The sequence below is a fragment of the Sturnus vulgaris genome, chromosome 3 (genome assembly GCF_052056855.1).
Source record: "Sturnus vulgaris isolate bStuVul1 chromosome 3, bStuVul1.hap1, whole genome shotgun sequence".
Taxonomy (NCBI): Eukaryota; Metazoa; Chordata; class Aves; order Passeriformes; family Sturnidae; genus Sturnus; species Sturnus vulgaris.
The window spans coordinates 3,585,831-3,602,061 of NC_142245.1; the positions used below are offsets into that span (position 1 = coordinate 3,585,831).

Genomic DNA, 16,231 nt, shown 5'->3' on the forward strand with positions numbered 1-16,231 from the left:
CAAACTATCTCAAATGTACACATCCATGATGGAGCATCCCAAGCAAATGGTAACAATAGGAAAATAAAAACAAAACCAGAAGCTAGTTGATGTGCATAAAACAGGTTTTCACCAGAGAAGAGAAAATACGTTTCTCACAGGGATTTCAAGTTAAGCTATCTACAATCCCAAAGGAGAACTAGCTACTGTCTGTCATCAATGCACTACTAACAGTTTATTAGTCTGCTGACATCTCCATCTAGAAAATACTGGTAAATTGTCTCAGGCTGAGAGGCAACAGCCAGTGAGAAGGACTTGCTGTGATGTGGTGGTGGCAAGCAGGATTTTTTAGACATCTCCACTTACTCTGTGATAAAATGCTTCCAAGATGGTGTCACTTCCCCCCCAGACGGCCCTGCTTTTCTTAGCGCCTGATACGGAATCAGCGACTTCTGTGAATCGGAGCTAATCTCAGGATATGTCACATCTGTAGCAGGAGGAACAGCTGAGCAACACTTGTCCAGGCATAATTGAGCCTCAAGATTGCAGAGCAGTGTGTGATTAATTGGCTGAAGGATTCCTGATAAAGGGGAAGAGGATAATGACCTGCCTGGGTCAATGGGAGGTGCTTTGCTTATCTGGAAGCATAACAGGCATTAAGAGAAATGCTCCTGATCAAGGTCACAGGGAACGGTGACAGATTCTGTGTGAGTGTGAATTTGAGGCATTTCAAAATCACATTCCACAGATGTGCACGGGGGAAGTGTGCTTAGGAAGAGTATTTTAATGCCTTTTATGGTTCTGGTTCCATGATCATTATTCCCAAAAGTACTGCCAGGAGCCTACTCTTGAAATGATTCACTGAAGAGCTTTGCAAGTACTTCCATGTCAGCTTGGAAAACGTAAGACTAAACTAAAAGGATTCTCACTTCATTTTTCATGAGAATATTCCAGCTTGGAAGGTCCTCTTGGAACCAAGCAGGCATTGCTCCCACATTGGAAAAGGGAGAAGAGCCACATGGAACAACTCCTCTTGGCAACAGCTGTGGTGGCACACAGGTGACTCTTGGTTTAGGAGCTACTTTGGCTCTCTAGGCCTGCTCAGCTAAGCTGAAAGGAGCAGGTATCACTTCTAATCCCCACTCCTGGCTTCCCAGCAACCACAACAACCTCCTTGGTGCACTCTCAGGGAAAGGAAGGCTTGGACATTTCTAAGGATGGACTTGTAGAACAAGTGCTGGGTGTAGGTACCTCATAGTCATGTGCTTCAGCCCACCAGCATGTTTGATGCAGAACCATTACGTTTCGTCCAGTAAGTTTGCAGCAAAAAGCTGCTTTAAATATCAGGTCAGTAAGTTCAGGTAACAAAACAATGCCAAACACTAACTTAAAATAATAAAGGTTGCATGAAACAAAAGATATCTTTTTATGACACAGCAGCAGCCTGTTCTGCCATGCAGAGGACTCCCTGTGTCTTATGGACCCTGCATCTTCTGGGATACATTGCCCTCAACAACCTAAGCTAATTTGGCCGTTCAGATGGAATTACAGGGTGTTCACACTTGGCTGATCTAGCAGCCCTCCTCAACATTTGTTTCCTCAAACAGCTCTCTCTCTTTCCTGGGTCTATAAGAATTTCTCCTCCATCAAACAGGTTTTTTTGTCCTAAACTCGAAATATCCATGAAAGAGATCCTATGGGAGCTGAGCTCTTTACACTCCATGACTGCACTCCAGCTGCCTTTGGTCTAATGATGTTTTTTTCATCTGCCACACAGATTTTCATACACTGAGGTTACTGCTCAATTACATGTTGCTTATGGAAAATTGAGAGGATGGCAGTTTATTGGAAATAAGTGTGAGGTAGAGTCTTACAGGGAGGGAAATCACTCTTTGAAGCTCTGGTCCGCATGGGTTTATATAGGCCACACAAGAGAAGGTGTGGTGGGTCACCAGCTGACAGATGCTCAGAAGAAATCAAAAGTCATACTGGTTTTGGCACAAATACAAAAGGGCAAAGCATCAACTAGAACAGGATTTTAGCCTTGATGGAAAGTTTTCTACTTCAAACAACCACAACAAATGGGAAAAAGATCTTAAAAGTCATTCAGGACCAAAATAGTCAGACCATGAACAGCAACAATGCTGAGTTTGCAAGTACAGCGTTTTCACACCTTTTCTCTGCCCTCTCTGGGCAAAAGTGCCCATTCCAATGAGTGAATTGTACACTGCTAATGATACGAGTCAGACAAATGGGAGTTCCCAGTTCCACACAGTTATCCCATCCCTTTCCTGACCCATCTGCAGCACGGATCTTCTGAGCCAAATGGAAATGCCCAAGTTGCCATGAGCAATCCACAGCCTCACCCCAAGACAAAAGGCAGAATTCAGAGAGGGCAGCCCTTGAATACCAGCACAAGCACTGCCCATCTCCAGAGAGAAAGGATTTGCCTACTTCCCATTTGGGTCAAAGAAGATTTATAGCTGATCATCATACAATAAGTGCTGGGTAAGGGTTATTAATCTTTCCAAACCCACTTCACATTAGTGACTAATTCAAACTTATTTGGTGCATAAATCAAAGGGTACTAAAGCATTATGTTTTCCCTCCTCTTTGGCTGTAATTCTGAGTTCTTGAGGGTGTTCTTTTACAAACCCCTAAGCTATTTATGTGACTCCAAACGTGCTGAGCTGAACTCTAATTTATAATCTCACTTCTTGCTCATGCAGCACTTTCCCTCTCCCCAGCACCTGGCTTTCAAGTGTCCCACTTTGTAGTGCCCAGCCCTCCAAGGAGCTTTCAATAATAGAGCTCAAATCCAGCTCTAAAAGCAGCTCCCCTTATTAGTGCAACAGAGCACTCCAGAGCCCCTACATCCTACTGAACACAGAGATGAGATTAACTAAGGGAGTTTGTACAGTGGGACACATACAGAAAAACTCAGCAATATTTCTGAGCTTTGTCCTCATGCAAAGAGTTTGGTTGCATTAAAAATGCAGTTATAGAGGGCATTTTTCTTCATGCTCTGGGGAGTGAAGTGTCCTCTGACACATAATGTACTGAAATGGAATTCTCCTCCTTCCCCCTCAGACATGGCTGCTCCCTTTTACACTGAAACAATCACAAGAGGTGAATGCTGCTCCCTGCACGTGTAGAACAGGAGTTTCATGTTCTCAGAATAACCCATGAAGCCATGCAGATTGCTATTTTAATTCAGAACAACCTATGCCTAAACTCTGCTGCCATGAGTGTGGTTGTTCTTCCAGCAGCAGCCAACTGCCACACTCACAAAGTCATAAAACACATGATTTGGCTCCTGGCATTTATCATAAATACACAAGTTCTTCAGTTTCCTCTAGATCAGTGCTTGGGGTTTTTACCTCTGAAGGTACTGTTACAATTCATCACTCTCATCTACACATAGGCTACAGCCATTGATTAATTCAGCCTACAGCCCTTATTCAAGGATTTCATATCACGGAAAATTATTCTACAGGCTCTGTCTACTATTTAAAAATCCATACACTTGATTTTCTTTTATGGTGTTTGTAATGCCTTTGGTTCTACCTGACTGAGCTTTGCATTAGATCAAAAGGACACGAATATAAAATATTTTCTCTGTACACAACAATCTAAGATTAATCTAAGTGAGTTAAAATACATCCACAAAAGCAACTCCTGGGTGTAACACAGAAGAAAAAAAAAACAGAATTACAGCTATTTCAGGTAATTTCCATCCAGGCAATGGCATCTATAGTTCTCATTTTCTATAGTAAAACGACAACGCCTGCCCAGCATTTGAGAACTGGGAAGCCACCTACACTGGGACAAGTGACATGTTGGTCTTCCCAACACTTAGAATGAGGAGCATTCAGGAAATGTCTGGCTTTAGAGGCTCACGCTTATCTGTGGATAAGTATCTCCCAAAGCAAATCAATGTAATCATTCCTACTTTAATTGTCCAAGGTCATCTAGCATAGAATGAATGTTAATCCTCTGAAAGATCACTTGCTCTCACACAAGACGTGCTCTCTACCCTAGAGAGTAACGTTCTCTTCAGAAAGATGTAAATTTGGATTCACAGTATGAATCTAAAATTAAGTTTCTAAGATACACAAAAATAAAATAAGAGCAATTATAAATGTAAATTAAATAAGTTATGACTTATCTGCAATGGCTTTTAAGGCATGTGCCTTGAGAATTGGAGTGCAGAAATAACATTGCTCTGACATCACAAGTATGCACTTCTGTGCATTGAGAAAATCCTGCTGTTTATTTGGAACTTTTGAAGTCTAGTATCAATACAGCTTCTTAGTCCCCAGAGTGTCCTCAAGGTCTGAGAAGTGTATTTTTAACTCCCATGCTTACTGACATACCATTCAGGCTCTTTGCTGTTCTCCCCATCGGGGCTCCATCAGCCATCGCTCTGATTTCGGCACCACGGTGCTTATTTGCTTTACCCTTTCCTAAAGGCCAGTGCGAAGAGCTGTGGCCAGCTCTGGCAGTGAATTCACCCTCACAAGAACTTAGGAGCTGAAGCTCTTTGAGGGCAGTTTCTCTCCGTGCAATCAGCACAAGCCAAGGAAATGCTCAGTGAAGGCAGCGCTGCTGCTCGGGCCGGTTGTACCCACCGTGTTTTACATCCCTCGCTGCCGCTCTGTGTAACACCCACAGGCTGCCACTGATCCCCTTCCCCCCGACTTCCAGGATTCAGCCACACCCAGGGCTCATCCTGAAGCACACCCAGCCCCATGGAGGCAGTGGAAGTGGCACAAGGGAAAACGCCCATGGGGGGACAGCATGAGCAGCACCCCAGTATCAGCTGAACGCTGGCATGCACACATTGCATCCCCCTCAGAGACGTGATCCCGCAGAGCCCCGAGTGCACAAAGGCTGTTTGATTCCACTCTAAACGATTTTAGCTGTGCTCAAACAACAGACTCACTTAGAAGCTTCAAGAATGCCTTTTAAAAAACCCTTTGCATCTGTGACATTTTTGCTGTATTTTCAAATCATGTTACCAAAAAAGGAAACAAAAAATTAATCAAGGAGTTTGTCGGTTGGAAAATCCAGTAAATTTTAGCCTGAATTCAGAATATTTTAGAAAACTTGTTATAAATCAGGGTGATGTAGGAAAAGGACATAAGGCTCTTAATTTCTGATTTATACTAATGTTGGATTTCCAGGGTGTCACTGGGGAAGTGCAGGTTGTGTATGTCTAAGAAAATGTCACCATTTGTTTTAATAAGGCAAAGAAGATTCGGGGCTTGCAGGGCCTGGCATTTTATGCCACCATCAGAACCAGAAATGCAGGCAGGAAACAGCAGTCCTCGAGATGGCACTGCTCAAGTATGGAAAAGTACCAGACACAAGTAGCACCTGGTCTTGGGAGGGGTGGCTAAATAAGGATAGGTACGGTTTGGAGTTCAGCACTGTCCAAGCCATTGCACATTGTCCTTACAGAGCAAAATGGAAAGGAGAAAAGCAAGCTGGACACACAAACCTAGTTGGCAGGAGCACAGGAATTCTATTTTTTTAGCTGCCATAAAGACCTACTGAAACAAGAGCTTCCCAAATCTCTGCAGGTATGTCTGTGACTTTTCCATCATCAGTAGCCTGCTGCTTAGGGAAGCAGAGCATTAGGCTTTCTTTAAAGGAGCCTTAAAAGCCCCTCTGTTCACTTTCAACTATTCATCACAGTCATTTGAAGTTCTCGTTTGCACCCCTCCTTCTTCTCACTCACATCTGGTGCTGCATGTACTACACTGCAACCATAAATAATGAAGGAATGATATGGAGACACTGGATGCTCTCTTCCAGTGTCCTCATGGCCAGCCTTCCAATAAAGTCCTTATTTTCAATACAATAAACACATAACAGAAGGGTTGGAAGGACAATGTTTCCCATTCTAAAATGCAGCTTTTAAATAGCACTTTACTAGCAGGGTCAGCAAACATATAGGCTGAAAAATAAACTGCATATTTGAAAAAGAGAATTTTCTCCCTCAGTGAGTACATTTGCATTGAAAACTCCAAACAGAATAGAGAAGAATTAGCAAAAGCATTTCAGGAAGGGCTGATGTCTGTCAATAGTTGGGTCTCCTGGCAAAATCTGGCATTTGCATCTCCTACATGACAGAGACTGAAGTGGGAGAAGGCTGCTTTTAATTGTCTTTGCTGCAGATGTATGATATGACAGAATGTTGTCCCAGCACACAACTTGTTAGGAGGTTACATGGATCATATCAGATCTCTGCACTTGGTGAGCATTTCTGTAGTTACGTGACATTGTCTCTCTGTGCAAGCACATCCTATTCCATGACTAATTCTCCTGACAATGGAAATGGAGGGAAGACTGCAACCAGTTTTCGTAATTTTTCCAAGTAACAATTGAAATTTCCCTGTCAGCACTAGGCCTGTAAAATTCCACTTCCATGTTCACCAGAAGCTCCTTGCTTCTGGTGTACAAGTTTCTCTGGAGAAGCCTTTTTAAGTGAAGACTTGAAAAAATGGGGCTTGGTCAGCGATCATGAAATGGTTCCTGAAATGCAGGATAATGGATTATGGCACTTCCAGGCTAGGCGAACTGTGCCAAGTATGAGCACTTCAAACTCTAGAGCTGTGAAAACTGTGCTGACCTCCTTTCAAAACCCTCATTCCCACACACTTATGGTGGAAAAATCTCCAGAGAATAATACATTAAGGCCTACCTTCTCTGTAAAAGCTATTTTTGGTTTATCACTATAATATACTCATTCTGAGTGTTTTCTGAAGATGTCTTTGAGTTCCATTGTCTTGAGGAAAAGTACTACTGTAGTGTTGATGTACTTGTGAGAACTGACCACAGGAACAAAGTTCCAGTTCTATGATCCACAACCTCATACAAACCAGGTCTTGCACACAATTTTAAAGAAATTAATCTCAAGAGCTTGTCATCACCCCTGGGTGAAATAATGGGAAATCTTTTTAACTGTCTCAGTGAATATTAGGCCTTACCTTTTCTTGACTCCTCATCCTAATTTGTCAGCCTTGTTTTACTAAATACTCAATTAAAAAAGTGAATTGCATCCACATATAGCAAGTTGCCTGTGCATATGGACAGCAAATGGAATACATGAAACTCCAGAAAAAAAGCAGAAGCAATGTAAGGCAGTAAAGCTTTTGGAGTGACTCCTGGCAGCGAGGCACTCAGAGGTTAAACTGGACTGCAGTGAAAGAAATCCCTGCTGAAGGGTTCATTTATTTACACTCCCATTAGAGGAGCCTACAAAGACATACATCAACAGAAACAAACCATTTTAGTACGTCCATGGAGCGAACATCCATCAGTGAACACGATCTGTGCCAGCATGTCTTAAGAGTGACAAGATATTATTATTGTAGTGCCAGAGGAGGAGGGGGCAGGGGACAGAACAAAATGGAGTGCTGATCCTTGCCTTAACAATGAGCCCCTATTCTCTTGCACTGCACCTGAGCTCCGGGGTTTCAAACCCAACAACCCTTTTTGCATTGGCCACGAACAGCTCCTCTGTGGTTTGCCTCACAACTCCTCTGTTTCCTTCAAAGGAGCCTTCCCCTCACGGCATCTCTGACTACTGTATCACCTCTGCTAAAGAGATGACATCATCTCGCTCATCAGCCACACGCAGCTTTTCTCCTTCCCACTGTTTGCACTCACTGTTTATTTTTTTAAGCTCCTAACCCTCTATTAATGCTCCAGACAGCACAAAGGATCCATTTGTCAGAGACAGCGATTAGAGCTGTGAGCACTGAGGCTCCCCGGGAAACACCTGTTTCCCTCAAATAACCTGAGGGAAAGAACTCAGTAAGCAGGACAAACTTCTGGCAGAAATGGAGAGAAATGGGAGCAAAGTTCCGCTGTGATGAGAGCTTCCAGACTTCAAGTGGTGGATGTCTTGCCTTCTTCAGTCACCAGTGCAGAAACACACTCAGCATGGACAATACCAAACTCCCGTGCCTGTGACATTTGGCTGCTCCTGATCAATTGTGCCTCCCCTCTTCAAACCTTACAAGTGTAGAAATGTGTAAACTACTTAATGGAAACATTGTTTGCAGTTATTTCCTTTATTACATTTTCCTTTGCCCAAAATTGATTTTAAAGAGACCAACAGCATCTTAAAATTGGAAATATTTAAACCAGCTCCATTTCTGAAACATCATCAGCACCATCAACCTTACCGTTGCTCCAGGTTTTGCAGGTTTTTCTTCCAACAGCACCAAACATCTGTCCCAGTTTTGAAAAATGAGCATTTTAAGAGAGTATGAACAAAGATTTGAGCTTTCATAATAATTTTGGTAAGTCATAAAAAGGTAACAGGCAGTCTTTGGACACACAAACTCATATAGAAAAGGTCAGTAACTGGATGGCTGTCGGATTTTGCTCCTTTGAATACAAAGGTAAGTGACAATATACCAACAATACCGAGTGGCATAGCATGGCTGAGTCATTCTCTGTTTTATGAAATGAGAGAAAATTAGGTACCAAACAGGTTGTATAAGCACCACAGGCAATAACTAAAGCTGGAAGAAGGCCAGGCTATGTTAATAGCTGCCATTTGATCTCATTCAAGATCCCTGAACACCCAATGCCTGATGAAGTCAGTGGAAAGGCTCCTGCCCATCCCAAGAGGTGCTGTATTGAACCCAACAGTGCTGGGAAACAACAGCACACAGAACAAGGAGCAGAGCTGGTGCCACAGCACTCACTTCAGCACCACATGGAAAGCAGGCTGTGCTGATACTCCCCAGAACTGTAGTCCAAGGCTCACCAGCATTTCCTCTTTCCAGGGGAATCTGTCCTCTTGAGTACTTTTAAGCTTCCGAAATTAATGGGATTATTCAAGGAATAATGCACCACAGAACCTGCATATTTATGGCAAATCTACCACAGTGATTTCTAATGTAGTGTGATCCAAGAATTCTGAATAAAACGTCAAGGACTCCAAGAGAGATTTTCAACAGATATAAATCAGCTGCTCCCCCTTTCAAAGCTATGGAGCTACAATAATTTGCAACTAACAAAACCACAGCTTACCATTTTCAAAATTGAAATAATTTTTGCAGTATTTACAGCTAAGAGCAGACCCTTGCTTTTATTTTCTTATTGTAAAATAATAGTTCATTTCTTGTAAAATAACAGGTAATTTCTGAGCCACAAAGTGCAGGGGTTTTTAACTTATCACCAAAATTAGGCATTTCAAGACATTATTTAGATTCCCATTGTTTTCTTGTAAGTTGCACTGCTTATACATTAGCAACTTCTTTAAGAAGGCCCCAGAGGAAATGAAGAATGTACTAGGCAAGAAAGTGTATACACAGGAACAATATAAAACACACAGTTTCTTCTTTCCTAAACCCTTTTGGAACCTGTGCTGTTAACAGCACATAGAAACAAATGCATATACTTGTGTGTGTGTAATATATATGTAGATACACAGTTTTATCTATCCACATGTATTGTTCTAGTAACAGTCACCCTTTCATGGGGCTCATCAGTCGCAGGTTTTACTCACCTGATGGGCAATTTGCCATCGGGCTGTCCCATCTGTCAGCACACCTTATCTGCCTTTCTTCAGATTCATGCTTGTAAGTAAGGGAAGGCTGGATCTCTGTCTCCTCCTAAGCACAATAAAATTAAAGCTGTAATTAGCAGCCTGCCCTGGACACCAGGTTACATTCCACGCCACATGGAGGGCCTGGGCAGGAGTGGCAGGTCCCTTGGGACAATGTAGGAGCCCAAAGGAGAAAGTTTGTCCTGATGTGTGCAAACAAATGAGGGCTCACCTTGTCTTTCTCTAAGGAAGCTGAATTATAGACAGGAGCTCATGCTTAGATGGCACTGAGATTCCCACAAGACACTCTAGGTGGAAGAAATTAAGTTACAGGGAAAACAACTCATAGCAAGTATCTGACTATTGATGCCTGTTTAAGTAAAAATTATCAATAGAAATAACCTGAACAAAATATCATTACCTTTTTGAAAGACAGGAGTTCAATAATTTGCAAAAAAATTCAGGAATTCATTAAAAATCCTTCAGGTATTATTAGTTCAGTGCATATACTGCACTCAGGTGTGCTGTGGGGTTGGGCTGCTGGAGCGGGCGGGAGCAGCCCCGGCCTCCCCTCACAGCTTCGGAGAGCGCCCTTCTCTACTCAGAGCTTCAGAGAGGAACCTCCAGTTTCTCCTCACACTCTTCAGAGGACTCCCTCCTCTTCTCACAGCCTCAAGGAGTCCCTTCTCCCTCACAGCCGGGGCAGCCCCGTCCTCCCCTCACAGCCCAGGCCGTGCCTTCCTCCCCTCACGGCATTAGGGAGAATCTCCCTCTTCCCCTCACAGACTGGCCCGCTCCGTCCTCCCCTCATGGCGTTAGGGAGGATCCCCATCTGCCCCTCACGGCCCGGGCCGTGCCTTCCTCCCCTCACGGCGTTAGGCAGAATCTCCCTCTTCCCCTCACAGACCGGCCCGCTACGTTCTCCCCTCACGGCGTTAGGGAGGATCCCCCTCTGCCCCTCACGGCCCGCGCAGCCCCGTCCTCCCCTCACAGCCTCAGGGAGAATCTCCTTCCTCTCCTTCCTCACAGCCTCAGGGAAGAGCCCCCAGTCTCTCCTCACACTCTTCAGAAGGCTCCCTCCTCCTCTCACAGCCTCAGGGAACCCCTTCTCCCTCACATCCCGGGCCGTCCCTTCCGCCCCTCACAGCCTCAGGGAGGATCCCCCTCTTCCCCTCACAGACCGGCCCGGGCCGTGCCTTACCCTCCCCTCACAGCCTCAGGGAGGATCCCCCTCCTCTCCTCATCATCCGAGCAGCCCCCTCCTCTCCTCGTAGCCTCAGGGAACCCTTTCTCCCTCACGGCCCGGGCCATGCCTTCCTCCCCTCATAGCCCGTGCAGCCCCGTCCTCCTCTCATAGCCTCAGGGAGGATCCCCCTCTTCCCCTCACAGACTGGCCCGCTCCGTCCCTCCCTCACAGCCCGGGCCGTGCCTTTCTCCTCTCACAGCCTCAGGATCCCCCTCCTCACAGCCTCAGAGGGGATCCCCCTTCTCTCCTCACAGCCCAGGGCAGCCGCTTCTTCTCCTCCTAGCCTCAGGGAGGAGGCGCCCATCACTCCTCACAGCCTCGGAGAGCCCCCTCCTCTCCTCACCAGGAGACTGATGCCCAGGCACCCAGAGCTGGGCAGCGAACAGCAGCGCTGCTGTTCCAAAACACTGAGAAATCCCCCAGAAATGAGTCCTGAAGGTTCTCAACCCGCCCCGTTCCATGTTAGCAGTGACAGCCTGCACCTTGCCGACCGCCCTTCCCTCACAGACCCCCGGCCCGGCGCTCTGAGGTGACTCCTGACACCCGGCAGCCCAGGAACTACGACATCTTACACTTTTAGCAGACATTTGGGTTCAATGATGCCGCTTCCCAGCCAAGAGGGATCATCCCTCTTAATTAACCAAACTCAGGTGAGCAGCTATGTCAAATGAATTAGCAACATGCACATAATCCCATCACATGTATTCTTGGAATACCTGCACCTCTGCTGACGGATTTGTCATTAACACAAATGTACTTTAGCCCTGCTTATAATTGAAACCTCGCTTCTGGCCAGCCACGTGTCTGGGAGAGCCAGGAGAACTACATTTTCCATGTTCACAAGCATCCCTGCCAGTCCTTGGTGTCACCACCTGATTAGATCTCTGGCACGGCGGGCTCTGCTTTGGCACCGAGGAGAGCAGCATCGTCTCACTGCGCCTGCCTCGAAACGTGGACTTGAGGTTGAGCGCAGAAGAGAGAGAACAGCACATGTTCCATGTACCAGACTGACTTTTCTGCAGATCAGCTGGTTTTCCCTTAATAGAAAGGCACAATTACCTAATTAGATCAATCAAGAACACAAAGTACTTGAAGCTACTGTTCCTTCCAAACCTTGCCTACATATTTGAGCAGCAAATATGAAATGAAAATCCAGACACAAGTCCCTGGTGCCACCAATCCCTCCTGGAGCTCACAGAGCTCCTGAGCTACATAGACAATGTGTGAACATGACATGAGTTCACACCTTGGCCAAACCCCGCTTGGGAGGCAAAAAACCCCACCCCAGTACCCTTTTAATACTTTTCTCTGGAACAGCTGTAGTGTTTTAATATGAGCAAAATCACGCATTCTTCCCTGTGCTCAGCCCCAGAAACTGCCCAAGCGTTTGTGCCGATCATTTCCAGGGGAGCCCAGCCTGCAGCAGCCCTCAGCGTGGATGATTTCAGCACGCATGGTAAAAGTTTAACAGCTTTAGAGGCTGCCACAATGGAAATTGTTGGGCATCCCTGGTTTCACTTATAATAATGAAATTTGGTTGAAAGCTAGGAACAGTTTGATGTAGTAGTTTTTACATAATAAAGACCGTTTTTTGTGAAACCAAATTGTTTTGCAGCCGAATGTTTCAACTTTCCAAGTTAATTTTGACTCATATGTTTTATTCTCACCATATCACTGTATTTCATTGTTTCAACTCATACATACATTACATGAAAACAAATGTTAATACATACCATGTGTGCAGACTGTTACACCCCAGTGAGCTTACACTGTTACACTTTTACGATATGATAATAGAAAATCACTGCTATCAAACGTCATATTTTCAAATTTCAGAATCAAAATGTTTTGACTCTTCCAAAGTAAAACTTCTCAGAATATTCCCTACACAGCAAATGCCCAACTCACTCCAACTTCACTGATCTCCCGATGGGGTGTGCAAACTCATTTTGAAACTTCAAATTTTGTTCTAATAGAGAAAGTTCTACTTTCCAACCAATTTTACCAATAACATATAACACCTAAACAATAACTTTGAGACTCCAAAGTGCTTGAGTAAATAGGTCAGTGTCTGTGAAAATGAGGTATCTGCTCAATGAGAAAAAATTGGGGTTTCTTCATGTAACATTCAAAATCCTGAGATTTTTGTTTATTTTTTTGGAATACTGGACAGCTCTGGCCAGAAAAAAAAAAAATATTTAGCAATGCTGCCTCGGGCAGTTTGCACCTGTGTTCCTATCATTCATGTGGATGTTTTGCAGAGCTTAAGTTATTGAAACTTTGCAACCTATGTAACTTGTTCATATATAAAATCAGAGCAATCATAGCAGTAAACTGGAAAGATTTTAATGTTCTCCTGTTAAACACTAGCAGATCCCTCCCCATATATCTGTGGCCTTTCCCTAGGTTCTCATCACTGACTCTATCCCAATCTCCATTATCTAAGAAATTAGATTCATAGAACACAACCATGACCGCAAAACAGACCTGGAGCTTGTTATGAGACATGCAGGGTTCCACTGAAAATCAAGCATCCTCAGAGGAATAGCCAGAAACCTGATTTTAGGAAACATGTCTGCAGGTCATATTGGCATGGAGGGAGACTGCTGGAGCTGACTGAGAGTGCCTTGGGGCAGAAATTCTCCTGGCTTTATCTTGTCATTCAGTTCCAACGAATTCTTAGCTCTTTTCTACATTTACTCCTTTAATATTTTACAGAAGTGTCCCTTATGTAAATGTTCTCTGGACATTGTGTGCTGTTTATTTCCAGCAGGTTATTCCATACACAGCTCCATGCAGTGCCTGCTGGTAACATTCACTGCTGCTGCCAACAATTCTTGAACCAGGCCACTATCTGCATATTCTCCTTTGGGCTACTAACAAGGTCCTCCAGTGCTCATTCTTCTGTTACTGCCACCCAGACAGTTCCTTTTAGACTTTAAAACAAAATTAATAATCTGGGAGAAAATAAAAGCCATGTGGGACTGTTGTGCTGCTGGCAATTATCATCCTAAATCCACTGCAGTCAGTGGGACAGATTTTGACATCCTGTAAATGGGCACAACAGTGCCAATGAAACCAAAGCTCTTCTCCAGGATCCAACCTACCAACACTCTATTTCCCTGCTCAATATCCTTTTTTAAATCTAACATCAAGAACTTGAGTTCATCAGATCCTCTGGGCTGGCAGCTGTAGTAATTAACATGAGATTGTGGTCACCCTGGAATAAAATCCCATATGCGTTTGTACAGAGGTGCAGCTCCTCTCTCCTGCTTTTCAGCTGGACGTGAATTGTTTATTCTCAGCTGCATCTGCTCCAACAACAGAGACAGGGATCTGCAGCTCTCTTGGGCATCTGTGTCAGATGGTTTCTCCCTTCCAAGCCAATGGCTCAATACTCAAACCTCCATTTCCAACATGGTTGCTGCATATTTCTTGTTTGTGTTTAAGGCTTTTCCATGGGCAGACCCGTTGTCCATTTCTGCTGGAGAACAGTTTATATCAGCAACTCCCTATGTATTGGGGTGGCAGATGATGTCTTAACTTGCCATAAGCTGCTGTTTCAGAAGGCTTAATAAACTCGACTGAACAACAGCCTAAGAAAGGAAATAAGAGATTTAACAGGCTGGTATTTCTACCCCCTTCTGCTTCCTAAGAAAGACGAAATAAAAACCAAACAAGCAGTGGCCTAAACTGGAGCACATACACAGCCCTCCCCATTAACTCAGTGTTTGTCTGTGTTACCTATGAACCAACATGGTTTCAATTTAGCTTCTTATTAATCTCGTGCATTTCTTTCAACTGCTGTTTTAAAAATAGAAACTTCATGTTGAACATTTTAATAGCATTACGTTTCAAAGGCAACAAGCTGCTGTACCAATTTTTTTCCCAAAAACTTTATTGCCAGATGTAAGTATGTGTGATTATTGATATTCTTTGTTTTCCCACAGGTTTCTCTTTTCCTTATTAAACAACATATCTGTAGCTGAGCAGCTCCATGAAAGTCTAGTGAGGTCCATGAGAAATCACTTGTCACCAGCACACAGATCCATCTCATCTAACTTCAGGCACTTTGCTAAACTGCTTAAACTAGGAGTTTCCCTATCCTGCACTCCCTTTACATTCAATAGAAATGACTGAAGACTTTAGGTACTTACATCCCATCTAAATTTATGAATTGCTTCTGGGAAGTAACTATTTTTTCTTCACTGATTACTGAGGGCTCCCAGGCTCACAGAGGAATTAGGTCTCCAACTTGAACAATTAACTGAGAATTAAATGCAAACTGGGATGAATCCAGACTCGGGGTCCTCAGCAGGACCAGCAAACAGGCATAAAACCTACCAGGAGTACATTTTTGTTTGTCCATGTATATAATTTTAAATAAAGCTAATGACTGTTCTGCAGTTGCAGTAGACAGCCTCATCTAAATGACTGTTTTTATGGTCTTTGGGTGACAAAAAAGCCAAATACAGTCCACAGAAACACAACTGAAGTTTTGGTGGGTTTTGGTACACATCAGTCTTGTGTTCAGCTCTGCTCACAGAGGAAACCTCAGGAAACCATGCCACAGAAAGCATTGTTTTCATAAAGAACAGGATCAACTTCCTCATGAGCAGAAACAAGACTGCTAAGAAAAATTGGTATTAGCTCAGGGGGAATATAGGAATGTAAAAACAGCAGGGAATTCCCACCCAACCTTTTTGCAGTCTGGGGCAATGGCAGAGGATATTGCTGACCCTGGGGAACTAGGAGAAATCTTCACTTACAGCTGTTAACTGGGTGATCAGTGATCACACTGATCATAACATTTTATTAGCAGTTGAAGAGATTCCTTCCCACCCACATCTAATAATTCTTGTCTCTTCAAAGAGGCTGCAGCCACAGAAACAGTGGATTCAGCATCCAGCACAGCTTCTTCCACCACTGGTAGCTCTGCTCCTAGGTTCTGGCCCTTCCCCCATCACTTCCAATAACTCATTCCCACCACCCTGCCAGACATTTCTGTTCCTTCCCTTGTGCTAAATGCCAAATCAGCTGTTTATGTAGCTGTGCTCTGAGGGAGCAGAAATTTCCAGTGGGGAGATGGGAGCAATAACCTTGGTTTCTATCAGTGTTTTTAAAGAGTTGCCGGGGTCCTTACAAGGTAAACCAAACAATCCTAATCTCCAGCCCTACGGCTTCCCTAGCACACAACTGGGACAGGTAAAGGGAGCACGTTCTTTCTAGTGTATAGGAAAAATGCACTTAATGGGACTGATCCAAAGCTTGCTGGAAAACAGTAAGTGGACTCCCACTGACTTCAGTGAGCCATGGATCTGCTCTACAAAGCCAGCCAGCTGCAAAAGCTGCTAGAGTCAAAGGAAAATATTCTCCAAAGGAATGGTGGCCCTGTGGCTGAAGTACTGGCGTGGTTTCAAGAGACTTGGATTCAG

The 16,231-nt window shown here is 44.1% G+C and overlaps 1 protein-coding gene across 4 annotated transcripts in view; it reads right to left on the reverse strand.

Moving 5' to 3' along the window:
• Positions 1–16,231, reverse strand: part of BMP2 (bone morphogenetic protein 2) — a 230,273-nt gene that overhangs the window by 168,750 nt on the left and 45,292 nt on the right. For all 4 annotated transcript variants that reach the window (XM_088160740.1, XM_088160739.1, XM_014895080.2 and 1 more), the window contains exon 2: positions 9,512–9,617. The gene's annotated coding sequence lies outside the window, so the exon portion shown is untranslated. The remainder of the gene's footprint in view (positions 1–9,511; positions 9,618–16,231) is intronic.